Raw genomic sequence first — 16145 nt, 5'->3', positions numbered from 1 at the left:
TAAATCACTTTCCTTTGTTACCAAAAATGAATGAAAACTTTACTTATTACATAAATTAATTTAAACACAGTTGTTCTTTAGCACTTTTTCAGCTAAATTGGAAATTGTGTTCCTCCTACGAGAACCATTTGTAAACGGGCTGTCTTACATATATACATGTGTATATATACATGTACATATATATATATATATATGTATATATATATACACGTATGTATATATAAATATATATATATGTGTATACCGGGTATATGTGTGTGTATATATATGTGTGTATATATATGTATATATGTGTGTGTGTGTATATATATATATATATATATATATATATATATATGTGTGTGTGTATATATATATATATATATATATATATATATATATATATATATGTGTATATATACACATATATATATATATATATATATATGTGTGTATATATATATATATATATATATATACACATACCGTATTTTCCGCACTATAAGGCGCACCGGATTATTAGCCGCACCTTCAATGAATTACATATTTCATAACTTTGTCCACCAATAAGCCGCCCCGGATTATAAGCCGCGCCTACGCTGCGCTAAAGGGTATGTCAAAAAAACAGTCAGATAGTTCAGTCAAACTTTAATAATATATTGAAAACCAGCGTTCTAACAACTCTGTCCCAAAATGTACGCAAATGTGCAATCACAAACATAGTAAAATTCAAAATGGTGTAGAGCAATAGCAACATAATGTTGCTCGAACGTTAATGTCACAACACACAAAATAAACATAGCGCTCACCTTCTGAAGTTATTCTTCATTCGTAAATCCTTCGAATTCTTCGTCTTCGGTGTCCGAATTGAAAAGTTGCGCAAGCGTGGTATCCAAAATGGCCGGTTCCGTCTCGTCGAAGTCATCGGAGTCAGTGTCGCTGTTGTCCAGTAGTTCTGTGAATCCTGCCTTCCGGAAAGCTCGGACCACAGTTGTGACCGAAATATCTGCCCAGGCATTTACGATCCACTGGCAAATGTTGGCGTATGTCGTCCGGCGCTGTCTGCCCGTCTTAGTGAAGGTGTGTTCGCCTTCGGAGCTGTGTGGAAAAAGCCACCCGGCCTCTTCGCGTAAACTTCCCTTAACCACTCGCTCATCTTTTCTTCATCCATCCATCCCTTCGAGTTAGCTTTTATGATGACGCCGGCTGGAAAGGTCTCTTTTGGCAAGGTCTTCCTTTTGAATATCACCATGGGTGGAAGTTAGCATGGCAAGCTAGAACCACAGTGAAGGATGACTTCTCATTCCCTGTGGTGCGAATATTCACCGTACGTGCTCCCGTTCCACAGTGCGGTTCACAGGAATATCAGTTGCTGTGAAATACGGTAGTAATCCGTGTGCGGATGGAGAGATTGCGTCTTTTTATGAACCGGATCCTTTTCGCTTAGTAGGAGCCATTTTGTGGTCTTTACAGATGTAAACAGGAAATGAAACGTACGGTGATATCCGCGCGTTTTTTCTTCTTCTTCCGGGGGCGGGCGGTAGCTTACAGTAGAAGAAGAAGCGCTTCCTGTTCTATGGGGGCGGGTGCTTACCTTGGCGGTCGCTTGCGTAGAAGAAGAAGCGCTTCCTGTTCTACCGGGAAAAAAGATGGCGGCTGTTTACCGAAGTTGCGAGATCGAAACTTTATGAAAATGAATCGTAATAAAGCGCACCGGGTTATAAGGCGCACTGTTAGCTTTTGAGAAAATTTGTGGTTTTTAGGTGCGCCTTATAGTGCGGAAAATACGGTATATACCTATTTTCCGCACCATAAGGCGCCCTGGGTTATAAGCCGCACCTTCAATGAACGGCATATTTCAAAACTTTGTCCACCTATAAGCCGCCCCGTGTTGTAAGCCGCATCTAACTGCGCTAAAGGAATGTCAAAAAAACAGTCAGATAGGTCAGTCAAACTTTAATAATATATTAAAAACCAGCGTTCTAACAACTCTGTTCACTCCCAAAATGTACGCAAATGTGCAATCACAAACATAGTAAAATTCAAAATAGTGCAGAGCAATAGCAACATAATGTTGCTCGAACGTTAATGTCACAACACACAAAATAAACATAACGCTCACTTTCTGAAGTTATTCTTCATTCATAAATCCCTCGAATTCTTCCCTTTCGGTGTCCGAATTGAAAAGTTGGGCGAATGTGGGATCCAAAATGGCCGGCTCCGTCTCGTCGAAGTAATCGGAGTCAGTGTCGCTGTTGTCCAGCAGTTCTGTGAATCCTGCCTTCCGGAAAGCTCGGACCACAGTTGTGACCGAAATATCTGCCCAGGCATTTACGATCCACTGGCAGATGTTGGCGAATGTCGTCCGGCGCTGTCTCCCTGTCTTGGTGAACGTCACGTGTGTTCGCCTTCTGTCATCCACTGTTCCCACGCAGTTAGCAGTCTAGCTTCGAATGCCCTGTTGACACCAATATCTAGCGGCTGGAGGTCTTTTGTCAATCCACCCGGAATGACGGCGAGTATTGAATTAAGCGCGTAAGCGTGTCTCTTAATGTGATGTTATGAGCTAGCAAATATAACAACTACACTACCCAGCATGCAACGATAGTGACGAGCAGGCGCGGTAGCCCTGAGAAGCGTTGTTGTATGTGCTGGCAGTTAGAATGTGGTTATGAGCACGCTGTGAGTAAACGTTGAGAACTCAGTTAACACGCCTCGTCTGCATTATTTATAATTAGACAGACAACACACTTAATAGGAGCCATTTTGGGGTCTTTACATAAACACACAAATGGAAATGAAACGTCACATATCCCAGCATGCACCGCGCGCTTCTTCTACGGGGAAAAAAGATGGCGGCTGTTTACCGTAGTTGCGAGACCTAAACTTTATGAAAATTAATATTAATATTAACCCATATATAAGGCGCACCGGATTATAAGGCGCACTGTCAGCTTTTGAGAAAATTTGTGGTTTTTAGGGGCGCCTTATAGTGCGGAAAATACGGTATGTGTATATATATATATATATATATATATGTGTGTATAAACGTGTGTGTGTGTATATATACATGTATATATATATATATACACGTATATACATATATATATACATACTATTATATATATACATGTATATACATATATATATATCTATATACACACATGTATATACATGTATACACATGTATATACATGTATACACATGTATATACACGCATATACATGTATATACATGTATACACATGTATATACACGCATATACATGTATATACATGTGTATATGTATATGTATACATGTGTATATGTATATATACATGTATATAGGTGTATACATGTATATACATGTGTATATGTATGTATACATGTATACATACACATGTATATACATGCGTATACATGTATACATACACATGTATATACATGTGTATATATACATATATATACATGTATATACATGTGTATATATACATGTATATACATGTGTATATATACATGTATATACATGTGTATATATACATGTATATACATGTGTATATATACATGTATATACATGTGTATATATACATGTATATACATGTGTATATATACATGTATATACATGTGTATATATATACATGTGTATATATACATGTATATACATACATGTATATACATGTGTATATATACATGTATATACATGTGTATATATACATGTGTATATATACATGTATATACATGTATACACATGTATATACATGTATACACATGTATATACATGTATACACATGTATATACATGTATACACATGTATATACATGTATACACATGTATATACACGCATATACATGTATACACATGTGTATATGTATATATACATGTATATAGGTGTATACATGTATACATACACATGTATACATGTATATACATGCGTATACATGTATACATACACATGTATATACATGTGTATATATACATGTATATACATGTGTATATATACATGTATATACATGTGTATATATACATGTATACACATGTATATACATGTATACACATGTATATACATGTATACACATGTATATACATGTATACGCATGTATACGCATGTATACGCATGTATATGCATGTATATGCATGTATACACATGTATACACGTATATACATGTATATATATATACACATGTATATACATGTATACACATGTATATACATGTATACACATGTATACACATGGTTATACATGTATACACATGTATATATCTATATATACACATGTATATGTGTATGTATATGTATATATACATTTGTATATACATGTATATACATGTGTATTAGAGATGCGCGGTTTGCGGGCACAACCGCGGAGTCCGCGGATTATCCGCGAATCGGGCGGATGGAATTTAAAAAAATTAGATTTTATCAGCGGGTCGGGTCGGGTCGGGCGATTAAAATTTAAAAAAATTAGATTTTAAATAGATTCAGGCGGGTGGCAGTTAAACCAATTCGGAAATATATATACATAGTTAAATGTTGTTACCCACATACGAAAAACGAGCAGGCACCTGCTGCATATGCCACAACAGAAGAAAAAAAAAAAAGAGATGGACACTTTTACGGAGCGGAGAAGGCCCCCGACGCCTCGCCGGGGTCCGGGACCGAGGCCCCTTCCCCCGAGAGGGCCCCACCGGGAGCCGTAGCTGAGGCGATCCTCGAGAAGGGTCCGACGCACGTCCAGGGTCACCACCGCGCCCACCGCACCGACACCCCGCCTCGTCCGCCTTCGCCGCGGCCGGCGTCACGCGCAGCAGGTAAGCAGCTTACCTGCCCGCCACCCCCGTGGCCGGGGGCTCATAACAGGGGTCACTCCGCGCGCTCCGCCTGCGCAGCTTACCTGCCCGCCACCCCTGTTGCCGGGGGCGCGTAACAGGGGTCACTCCGCGCGCAGTGCGCTCAGCTCACCCTGCTTGATATAGACAGCAGCTAGGACGGTGGCCATGGAAGTTGGAACCCGCTAAGGAGTGTGTAACAACCCACCTGCCGAATCAACTAGCCCTGAAAATGGATGGCGCTGGAGCGTCGGGCCCATATACCCGGCCGTCGCCGGCAGCGAGACGCGCTTGGAGGTGCGCTCAGCGCGGCTCCCATATGATTGCGCACTGGTGTGCGTCTGGGTCGTGACAGCGTGGCACGCGAATGCTGCATTGGATCAGTCTCTTTTCTTTAACAGGCAAAAGCTTTATAACCTCACTAATGCCTTGCATCGTCTATATTAGATATATAACAACGGGCGGGTGCGGGCGGATGGCGGCCGGGCGGATGCGGTTCTGATCCAAATGTTAGATCGGGTGGATTGCGGATGGTTGACGACTTTCTGATGCGGTTGCGGATGAAATAATTGCCTATCCGCGCATCTCTAATGTGTATACATGTGTATATATATATATACACATGTATATACGTGTATACATGTATATACGTGTATACATGTATATACATGTATATACGTGTATACATGTATATACGTGTATACATGTATATACATGTATATACGTGTTTACATGTACCGGTATATACATGTGTATATATGTATATATATATATATATATATGTTTATACATGTGTATATATATATATATATATATATGTTTATACATGTGTATATATATATATATATATATATATATATATATATATATATATATACACACATGTGCGTAAGTACATACATATATACACATGTATATACATAAATACATGTACACACGTGTATACATGTATATACATATATACATATTTGTGTATGTATATATATATATATACATGCATATACACAAGTATATACATGTGTGTATATATACACATGTATACATGTATATACATGTGTATACATGAGTATTTATACATGTATACATGTGTGTATATGCATGTCAATGTACATGTATACATGTACAGGTAAAAGCCAGTAAATTAGAATATTTTGAAAAACTTGATTTATTTCAGTAATTGCATTCAAAAGGTGTAACTTGTACATTATATTTATTCATTGCACACAGACTGATGCATTCAAATGTTTATTTCATTTAATTTTGATGATTTGAAGTGGCAACAAATGAAAATCCAAAATTCCGTGTGTCACAAAATTAGAATATTACTTAAGGCTAATACAAAAAAGGGATTTTTAGAAATGTTGGCCAACTGAAAAGTATGAAAATGAAAAATATGAGCATGTACAATACTCAATACTTCAGGTCAGCAGCAGGAAGCATGAAGTGCTCTAAAACTTGCTGGTAGACGGCTGCGTTGACCCTGGATCTCAGGAAACAGAGTGGACCGACACCAGCAGATGACATGGCACCCCAAACCATCACCCAACCATGCAAATTTTGCATTTCCTTTGGAAATCGAGGTCCCAGAGTCTGAAGGAAGACAGGAGAGGCACAGGATCCACGTTGCCTGAAGTCTAGTGTAAAGTTTCCACCATCAGTGATGGTTTGGGGTGCCATGTCATCTGCTGGTGTCGGTCCACTCGGTTTCCTGAGATCCAGGGTCAACGCAGCCGTCTACCAGCAAGTTTTAGAGCACTTCATGCTTCCTGCTGCTGACCTGCTCTATGGAGATGGAGATTTCAAGTTCCAACAGGACTTGGCGCCTGCACACAGCGCAAAATCTACCCGTGCCTGGTTTACGGACCATGGTATTTCTGTTCTAAATTGGCCCGCCAACTCCCCTGACCTTAGCCCCATAGAAAATCTGTGGGGTATTGTGAAAAGGAAGATGCAGAATGCCAGACCCAAAAACGCAGAAGAGTTGAAGGCCACTATCAGAGCAACCTGGGCTCTCATAACACCTGAGCAGTGCCAGAAACTCATCGACTCCATGCCACGCCGCATTAACGCAGTAATTGAGGCAAAAGGAGCTCCAACCAAGTATTGAGTATTGTACATGCTCATATTTTTCATTTTCATACTTTTCAGTTGGCCAACATTTCTAAAAATCCCTTTTTTGTATTAGCCTTAAGTAATATTCTAATTTTGTGACACACGGAATTTTGGATTTTCATTTGTTGCCACTTCAAATCATCAAAATTAAATGAAATAAACATTTGAATGCATCAGTTTGTGTGCAATGAATAAATATAATGTACAAGTTACACCTTTTGAATGCAATTACTGAAATAAATCAAGTTTTTCAAAATATTCTAATTTACTGGCTTTTACCTGTATATACATGTATATACATGTATATACATGTATATACATGTATATACATATATATACATGTGTATATATATATACACATGTATATATATATAGTTTAAGTGTGGGCTTTAGTTGATAAAACACTCCCGTCAGGGGGTGCAAATTCTACGGCGGGGGTGCAGGAGGCGGATTACTGCGAGCCTCAGCCAGTGCGTCTTTTGCAGCAGTTTTATGATCGCTCAGCACAAGAAATACGTTACACACATACAGTTGTTGACAAAATACACTGTACATTATATACCTCAGCTAACTAAACTATGGAAATGTATAATATAATTCATATAGCAATACGGTCTCACTGCACAGCAGGCCAGCAGTTAGCCGAGTCCGCAATCCATGGTGAGACACAAATGAGTGACGTGCCTCAACTGGCTGCTCTTCACCGCACCGTCTCTTCTCAGTATTTGAACGGCAAATGTGAAAATTCAGCGATTTTGAATAAAAATAATCGAAAACTGGTGAAGTTAAATGGAAAATAACTTTATAGTATAATCACTGGATACATTTAACAATAATTCTTTTTTTCTTTTTACATTTTTTTTCTTTCCATGATGGCAGGTGAGGCCCTGCCTCTAGTGACTGCACGTCACTGCTCCAAACATCCCAGAACAAGCTAGTCAGATTACTTCTAGACCTCCACCCCAGATCACACCTCACTCCTACCCACTTCTCCAAAGTGGGTTGGCTCAGGGTGGAGGACAGAGTAAAACAACTTGCACTGAGCCTAGTCTATAAAATCCGCTACACCTCCCTGATACCGAAACACATGTCAAACTACTTCCTTAATGTAAATGACCGCCATAACCACAACACCAGGGGGAGCTCCACTAACCACGTTAAACCCAGATTCCGATCAAACAAAGGTCTTAACTCATTCTCTTTCTATGCCACATCAATGTGGAATGCACTCCCAACAGGTGTAAAAGAAAGGGCATCTTTATCCTCCTTCAAAACCGCACTAAAAGAACACCTCCAGGCAACTTCAACCCTAAACTAACACCCTCCCTTCCTCATCATACCTCTTCTGATTGTAAATAATCAAATGTAAACAATCAAATGTAGTCACTCTTTCTTATAATTTCTGATCTCTCTCTGTGTCCAATACTTGCTGTACATATGTACCAAGTCAGACCTACACTGTTCCAATGTCAATATCTCTGATGATGCAATTGTTGATGACTGAAGTGTTGATACCAACCAAACTTAACCCCCTACCCCCTCCATATCCCACACCCTGGATTGTAAATAATTAAATATACTGTGATGATTATCTTGTGTGATGACTGTATTATGAAAATAGTATATATCTGTATCATGAATCAAGTTGAAAAACTTATTCGGGTGTTACCATTTAGTGGTCAATTGTACGGAATATGTACTTCACTGTGCAATCTACTAATAAAAGTTTCCATCAATCAATCAAAAAAACCCACAATAGAAACCAGCCTTTTGGCTTTTTTGTGCCATCCATTTGCCTTTTTAAAGCATTACATGGATTCAATTCTTTAAGATGTCAATAAACTTCTCAATCAATCAATCAATCAATAACTGTACCCACTCGACATCCATTGTGGCCGGTCACTCTGGAAAGGGAGTCCGACATTTGCCATCTCTTCTCAAGGTGTCTTCTATTTCGCCATCAAGGTTGTTTTTAGTTTTTCCTTGCCCGGATGTGGATTTAGATCAGGGGGTGTCCTTGTGGTCTGTGATTAAGGGCTATATGAATACATGTTTTGATTGATCGATTGATTTGTGGATCAGTGCAACAGTTTGGCCAACAAAAATAAATAGCAGTGGGACCTCTCACATCTAATACACAAGCTACGTGTCTTTACAGCATGCGTTCAAATCAAAGAGATGACAAAACATTTTAGCTATAAATGTTATTGGGGACACTGACAAAGTTAACAATTAAATATAAGGACCAGCGACCATCCCAGAAAACATACGGAAAGACTTCATTAACAAGTTGTGGCAAGGATCCCTATACACTGCGTTTTACAGAACGCCTGCTGCATGTTTCCGCCTGTCTTTAACACTCTCAGAGTCAGAGCAGGTGAGTGAAGGAGCGACCGATATTGCGCTTTCAAAACATCAAATGTTTTTCTCCTCCGCTGTATACTTTTAATGTGGGACAAATACACCTGTCTCCAATATTGTCCACACCTGTTGCAGTCTAATAACAGCGGTGCGGTTTAGAATGCACGCCGAGACTCCACTGAAGTGAAGGCGGTGAAATTAAATAAAACGAAGCGATAGGCTGCAGCAAACTCCCGGAAAAGTTTGTTAATGTTAATGTTAAGGCTGTTCTCTGTGAAAGTGCTTGATTTGATATGCACCAGGGCCTGCTTTTTGAATGTTAATATCGCAGACGATTACCCTCATTTAGCTGTGGTAGCCAAACTTTTTTTGCAACATAACCTCTCCCCTACGTCATTGTAGTTTAACTGTAATGCTGTTTTATGGTTTGTCCTGTACAAGTGGTCAGTCACACACTCTATGTACACACTGCAGCTGTATGTACAGCCATTCTATTCGTCACTGATAAAATAGAAATAGAGAATTATTTGGAAGTGGGCTAGCGGAACAGGCGTTACGCAACTGATAAAACCACAATGAGTAGCATTTAGTACACAGAAATCACGCCTTCAGCTCAACTGCACCCAGGCTGTGGAATGCTCTCTCTGACCATCTAAGGCAGACGTGGGCAAAATACGGCCCGTTATTATCTACCGCATCTTCACTGGTCACTTGGCTTCTTTGCCGAGGTCAGAAGGACAAACACCAGATGTGGGGTCGGAGTCCAGGGAGGAGAAAGCAGAGGAAGATTACACCTCATTGCATATTCATACATTGTGATATATATTGTACAAACCCCGTCCGTTTCCATGAGTTGGGAAATTGCGTTAGATGTAAATATAAACGAAATACAATGATTTGCAAATCATTTTCAACCCATATTCAGTTGAATATGCTACAAAGACAACATATTTGATGTTCAAACTGATAAATATAATTTTTTTTTGCAAATAATCATTATCTTTAGAATTTGATGCCAGCAACACGTGACAAAGAAGTTGGGAAAGGTGGCAATAAATACTGATAAAGTTGAGGAATGCTCATCAAACACTTATTTGGAACATCCCACAGGTGAACAGGCAAATTGGGAACAGGTGGGTGCCATGATTATATAAAAGTAGATTCCATGAAATGCTCAGTCATTCACAAACAAGAATGGGACGAGGGTCACCACTTTGTCAACAAATGCGTGAGCAAATTGTTGAACAGTTTAAGAAAAACTTTTCTCAACCAGCTATTGCAAGGAATTTAGGGATTTCACCATCTACGGTCCGTAATATCATCAAAGGGTTCAGAGAGTCTGGAGAAATCACTGCACGTAAGCAGCTAAGCCCGTGACCTTCGATCCCTCAGGCTGTACTGCATCAACAAGCGACATCAGTGTGTAAAGGATATCACCACATGGGCTCAGGAACACTTCAGAAACCCACTGTCATCGCTACATCTGTAAGTGCAAATTAAAACTCTCTTATGCAAGGTGAAAACCGTTTAGCAACAACACCCAGAAACGCCTTCGGCTTCGCTGGGCCTGAGCTCATCTAAGATGGACTGATACAAAGTGGAAAAGTGTTTTATGTGGTCTGACGAGTCCACATTTCAAATTGTTTTTGGAAACTGTGGACGTCGTGTCCTCCGGACCAAAGAGGAAAAGAACCATCCGGATTGTTATAGGCGCAAAGTTGAAAAGCCAGCATCTGTGATGGTATGGGGGTGTATTAGTGCCCAAGACATGGGTAACTTACACATCTGTGAAGGCGCCATTAATGCTGAAAGGTATATACAGGTTTTGGAGCAACATATGTTGCCATCCAAGCAACGTTACCATGGACGTCCCTGCTTATTTCAGCAAGACAATGCCAAGCCACGTGTTACATCAACGTGGCTTCATAGTAAAAGAGTGCGGGTACTAGACTGGCCTGCCTGTAGTCCAGACCTGTCTCCCATTGAAAATGTGTGGCGCATTATGAAGCCTAAAATACCACAACGTAGACCCCGGACTGTTGAACAACTTAAGCTGTACATCAAGCAAGACTGGGAAAGAATTCCACCTGAGAAGCTTAAAAAATGTGTCTCCTCAGTTCCCAAACGTTTACTGAGTGTTGTTAAAAGGGAAGGCCATGTAACACAGTAGTGAACATGCCCTTTCCCAAATACTTTGGCACGTGTTGCAGCCATGAAATTCAAAGTTAATTATTACCGGTATTCGCAAAAATAAAAATAAAGTTTATGAGTTTGAACATCAAATATCTTGTCTTTGTAGTGCATTCAATTGAATATGGGTTGAAAAGGATTTGCAAATCATTGTATTCCGTTTATATTTACATCTAACACAATTTCCCAACTCATATGGAAACGGGGTTTGTAAGAGCGCGAGAGACAGGGTGTGTCCAGACAGTCCTGTGTAAGTCGCTGTCTTGATAATAGGGACAAATCGTATTACAATTTCATCCAATAGGGAATAAATACTTCTGATTTTAAGTTTAGGCATTGTGTCCTCTTTAAACATCTTCTGGCTCCAAATTAAACAAATACGTCGACACTAACAATATTGATTTTCAACCATTTCAATTTCTTCAGTATTTGCTGTGCAATCTGAATACAGTAACAACAAGTTGTAAGCAAAAAAATATTGCAAGTGCAAAAATTCTAAATCATGCAAAGAGGTTGTCAATCAATCAATCAATCAATCAATGTTTATTTATATAGCCCTAAATCACAAGTGTCTCAAAGGACTGCACAAGCCACAACGACATCCTCGGTACAAAGCCCACATAAGGGCAAGGAAAAACTCACCCCAGTGGGATGTCGATGTGAATGACTATGAGAAACCTTGGAGAGGACCGCATATGTGGGTAAACCCCCCCCCCCCCCTCTAGGGGAGACCGAAAGCAATGGATGTCGAGTGGGTCTGACATAATATTGTGAGAGTCCAGTCCATAGTGGATCCAACATAATAGTAAGAGTCCAGTCCATAGTGGGGCCAGCAGTACACCATCCCGAGCGGAGACGGGTCAGCAGCGCAGAGATGTTCCCAGCCGATGCACAGGCGAGCGGTCCACCCCGGGTCCTGACTCTCTGTCCGCAGACAACATATCTTTGGGTGGACATCCAACCCCCGTTTTCCAGGCAATACATTTTATTTCCACCAGAACCTCCTCTGTTTCCAGGTCAACTTTGTAGTGCTGTGCAAGTGTGTTTACACTGCTATCATCTGCAACATTTCTGTTAGAATCATTGTATCTAAGTTACCACAAAACTTTGTGTTGCCATGAGTTCCCGGCGAGAAGACAAAAGATGTCTTTGAACCTACCAAGAAGAAGGCTTGTAAAACTCCACTGTGTAGGATGGGAAGCAACATGGAGGTGTTCTGTTTCTTGGATGTATTGTAATCCACAGAAAGATTTTGTTGTGACCCAAGAACTACAAAGTGGAGAGAAAGCAGGACCTGCCCAACCTACAGGCACCTCTTCTTTGAACTGTTTTACGACCTCTTCTTTGAACTCTTTTACGACCTTTTCTTTGAACCGACCTTTTCTTTGAACTGTTTTTATCAAAGGCGGTGGCTGTTTACGACCCCCGTACCTTAGAAACAGCTGTTGCCATGTAATCAGGGAAAGTCCAAATAAAAGAAGCGCACAATCTTTCGCCAGAGCGTGTTGAGACACTGTAAAAGGGTACAGTGTCTACGCGTTTCTCCTCATTGAGCTAAATTTAATTTTGTCTCTGTTTAATTCCTTGCTTCTTGTCTTGTTTAATAGATGTCATCAGTGTTTGAACCTGACAGTTTCCCTGTTTGCAAGTTGCCTGCTAGCTTTTCCATGCAGCAACACTGTCCTTGTGTGTTGAGGCCATCTCATGCTTACCAAAGCTGACTAAAACTTTCTTACACTTACACTTTCCACCATTTAGATGTATTCCGTGTTTGTTGTGTAATTCTAATACAGTGCCAAAAAGTTGTGAGCGAAAAGATCTTGCAAGTGCATCACAGTAACCTAGTTTTCAAACCTAGTGATGCCCCGGATCTACTCCTTTCTTCCTGGATTACTGGGACAGAGCTTAAATCCCCAATGTTATAGCCACAGTTCTGTTTTATTTATTGCTTTCTTAATTATGTTTGTCATATTTACAGGGTCTCACCCCCTGACCCAAATAGCTCCATCAGCATAAAAACCCGCCTCGCGTTGCTTCTGATTGGTTTACTTTATAAATAAAGTTGATTTGATTTGATTTGACATTGCATGGAGCCTTTTGTGGCTGCTTAGATTCAGGCACAAAGGACTGATGCATTGGTTTGGTACTGGTAATCTCGGTCAGTCAATCGGAGTTACTCGAACTACTGCAAGCTGCGAGGACTGAAGTTTACTATCATTAAAAAAAATAAACAGAGTACTGAATGGGGAAATATAAGCGTGAGAAATGTTAAGTGTGGCGTGACAATGGGTTCAATTGCGTGACTGTCACACTCAAAGCGTGAGGCTTGGCAGCGTTTTAGTACTACCGGTACTTCTACTGCTGTGCATGTGGAGGGCTGTGTTGTGCTGCAGTGTGTGAAAGCTGTAATTACTGCTTAACTAACAGGTGTGCTATGAAGATTGCTACTGCTATTGTTGCTATATTATTGCTGTGATATTTTGAGTGTGTGAATCTGATTGTTTCTCCTGCATTGCCTTTGTTCTATGCTGCTGAGCAGTACGATTATTAGACTTCTTTTTTGCAAGATAACCTTTCATTGTAGTTTAACTGTACTGCTTTTTTTTATATCTACCTACTTACTTTATGGTATACACACAGTCGCTGCATGAACAACCATTTTGTTAGTCATTTATACTAGAGATGTCCGATAATGGCTTTTTTGCAGATATCCGATTAACTTTAACTTAAAGGCAAGTTAAAAGTTAACTTTAACTTAAAGGGCAAGTTAAAAGTTAACTTTAACTTAAAGGCAAGTTAAAAGTTAACTTTAACTTTAACTTAAAGGGCAAGTTAAAAGTTAACTTAAAGGGCAAGTTAAAAGTTAACTTTAACTTTAAGGGCAAGTTAAACAAATTGGACTCTGTTCATAAGCCGTATCAGTAGACTGACATTGATTGATTGAGACTTTTTTGAGTAGATTGTACAGTACAGTACATATTCCGTACAATTGACCACTAAATGGTAACACCCGAATACGTTTTTCAACTTGTTTAAGTCGGGGTCCACGTAAATCAATTCATGGTAATAAATGACTAACACAATGGTTGTTTATGCAGCGATTGTGTGTATACCATAAAGTAAGTATAAAAAAAGCAGTACAGTTAAACTACAATCAAAGGTTATGTTGCAAAAAAAAAAAGGTCTAATAATCGTATGAACAGAGTCCCATTTGTTTAACTTGCCCTTTAAGTTAAAAGTTAACTATAACTGTATAAGCCGTGTCGCAAAACAGGCATTACATAACTGATATAACTAAAATAATGAGCAGCTTTCAGCACACAGAAATCACACCTTTAGCTGAGCTGCACCCATTCTGTAGAACACTCACCCACTATCTGTGGCAGACCTATAGGCAAAATACGGCCCGCGGGCTGCATCCGGCCCGTTAAGTTTTCAACTCAGCCTGCCGGACTTCTCCAAATTATTATTTTTTAAACCTTTAACATCGAAACCGGAGTGGCCAATTTGATGTGCAATGCAGTTTTCAAATTACCGTAAGTCTTGAACTACAGAGAGCATTACTATGGTTGGAATCTGTGCGTTTGAGTGAAATACGGGTTATTACGGTAATATCCGTCACAGCAGTTCCAGGCAGACAAGGCACAAAACAGGGTTTATTTACAAAGCCGCCAGCCTGAGTCGTGAGTGTCCGGGAAAGACACGGAAACATGTTTTAGTTACAACAGAAAAGTGATATAATATCGGATTTGTAGGCGTGTTTTTTATATTTTGTGTTCATGTGCATTTTGCCTTATTGTAAAAGATAAATCTGGAGGAGGTGGTCTGCAAACAAATATTTGTTTTAAATATTAAGTATTTTTTCATTTATAGTTAAAGGGGCGGTTTGCAACATTTACACAGATGCCTTGAGGGTGCTGACTTTCCATCGTATTTCAAGCGTCATATCTCGCCCTCGTACGGTTTCTAGGACGTAATGACGTAACTACGTACGTACATTGGCTTTGGGTGTTTTTTTTAGTTAATAATAGCGATTTGGAGAGCGTTAGCTATCATTGAATGTATATTCTATCATAACAACATGACTGCAAATTGTTCGTTGCTTCTCTTGAACTGTTTTAAAGTTAAGTTAAAGTTAAAGTCTCAACGATAGTCCCACACACGCTAGGTGTGGTGATTTTCGTCCGCTGCATTTGACCCATCCCCATGTTCACCCCCTGGGAGGTGAGGGGAGCAGTGAGCAGCAGCGTGTGCTGTGCTCGGGAATCATTTGGTGATTTAACCCCCAATTCCAACCCTTGATGCTGAGGTAATGGGTCCCATTTTTTGTAGTCTTTGGTATGACTCGGCCAGGGTTTGAACTCACAACCTCCCAGTCTCAGGGTGGACATACTAACCACAAGACAACTAAGCTGGTTCTTGTATGTGTGCACGTGCTCCCTGCACGTACATGTTGATGAGACCGGGGGAGTGACCGCCGTGAACACCAGTTATTTTATACGGGTCGGTAAATATTTTTATTACGTAAACTTAGTAACTGTGAAAAATATAGACAAAATATAGAAAACAAATGTGTGCTGTTAAACCACTAATGGTAACATAAGGTGGTGTCATTGTTAGTTTATCTTTTGTTTTGAAAAATATAACTGTGAGCTAGTTGTAAACCGCCCCTTTAATATCGTAAATCCCACGTTATTTG

Source organism: Nerophis lumbriciformis, linkage group LG25 (genome assembly GCF_033978685.3).
Source record: "Nerophis lumbriciformis linkage group LG25, RoL_Nlum_v2.1, whole genome shotgun sequence".
Taxonomy (NCBI): Eukaryota; Metazoa; Chordata; class Actinopteri; order Syngnathiformes; family Syngnathidae; genus Nerophis; species Nerophis lumbriciformis.
This window is presented reverse-complemented; position numbering follows the sequence as displayed.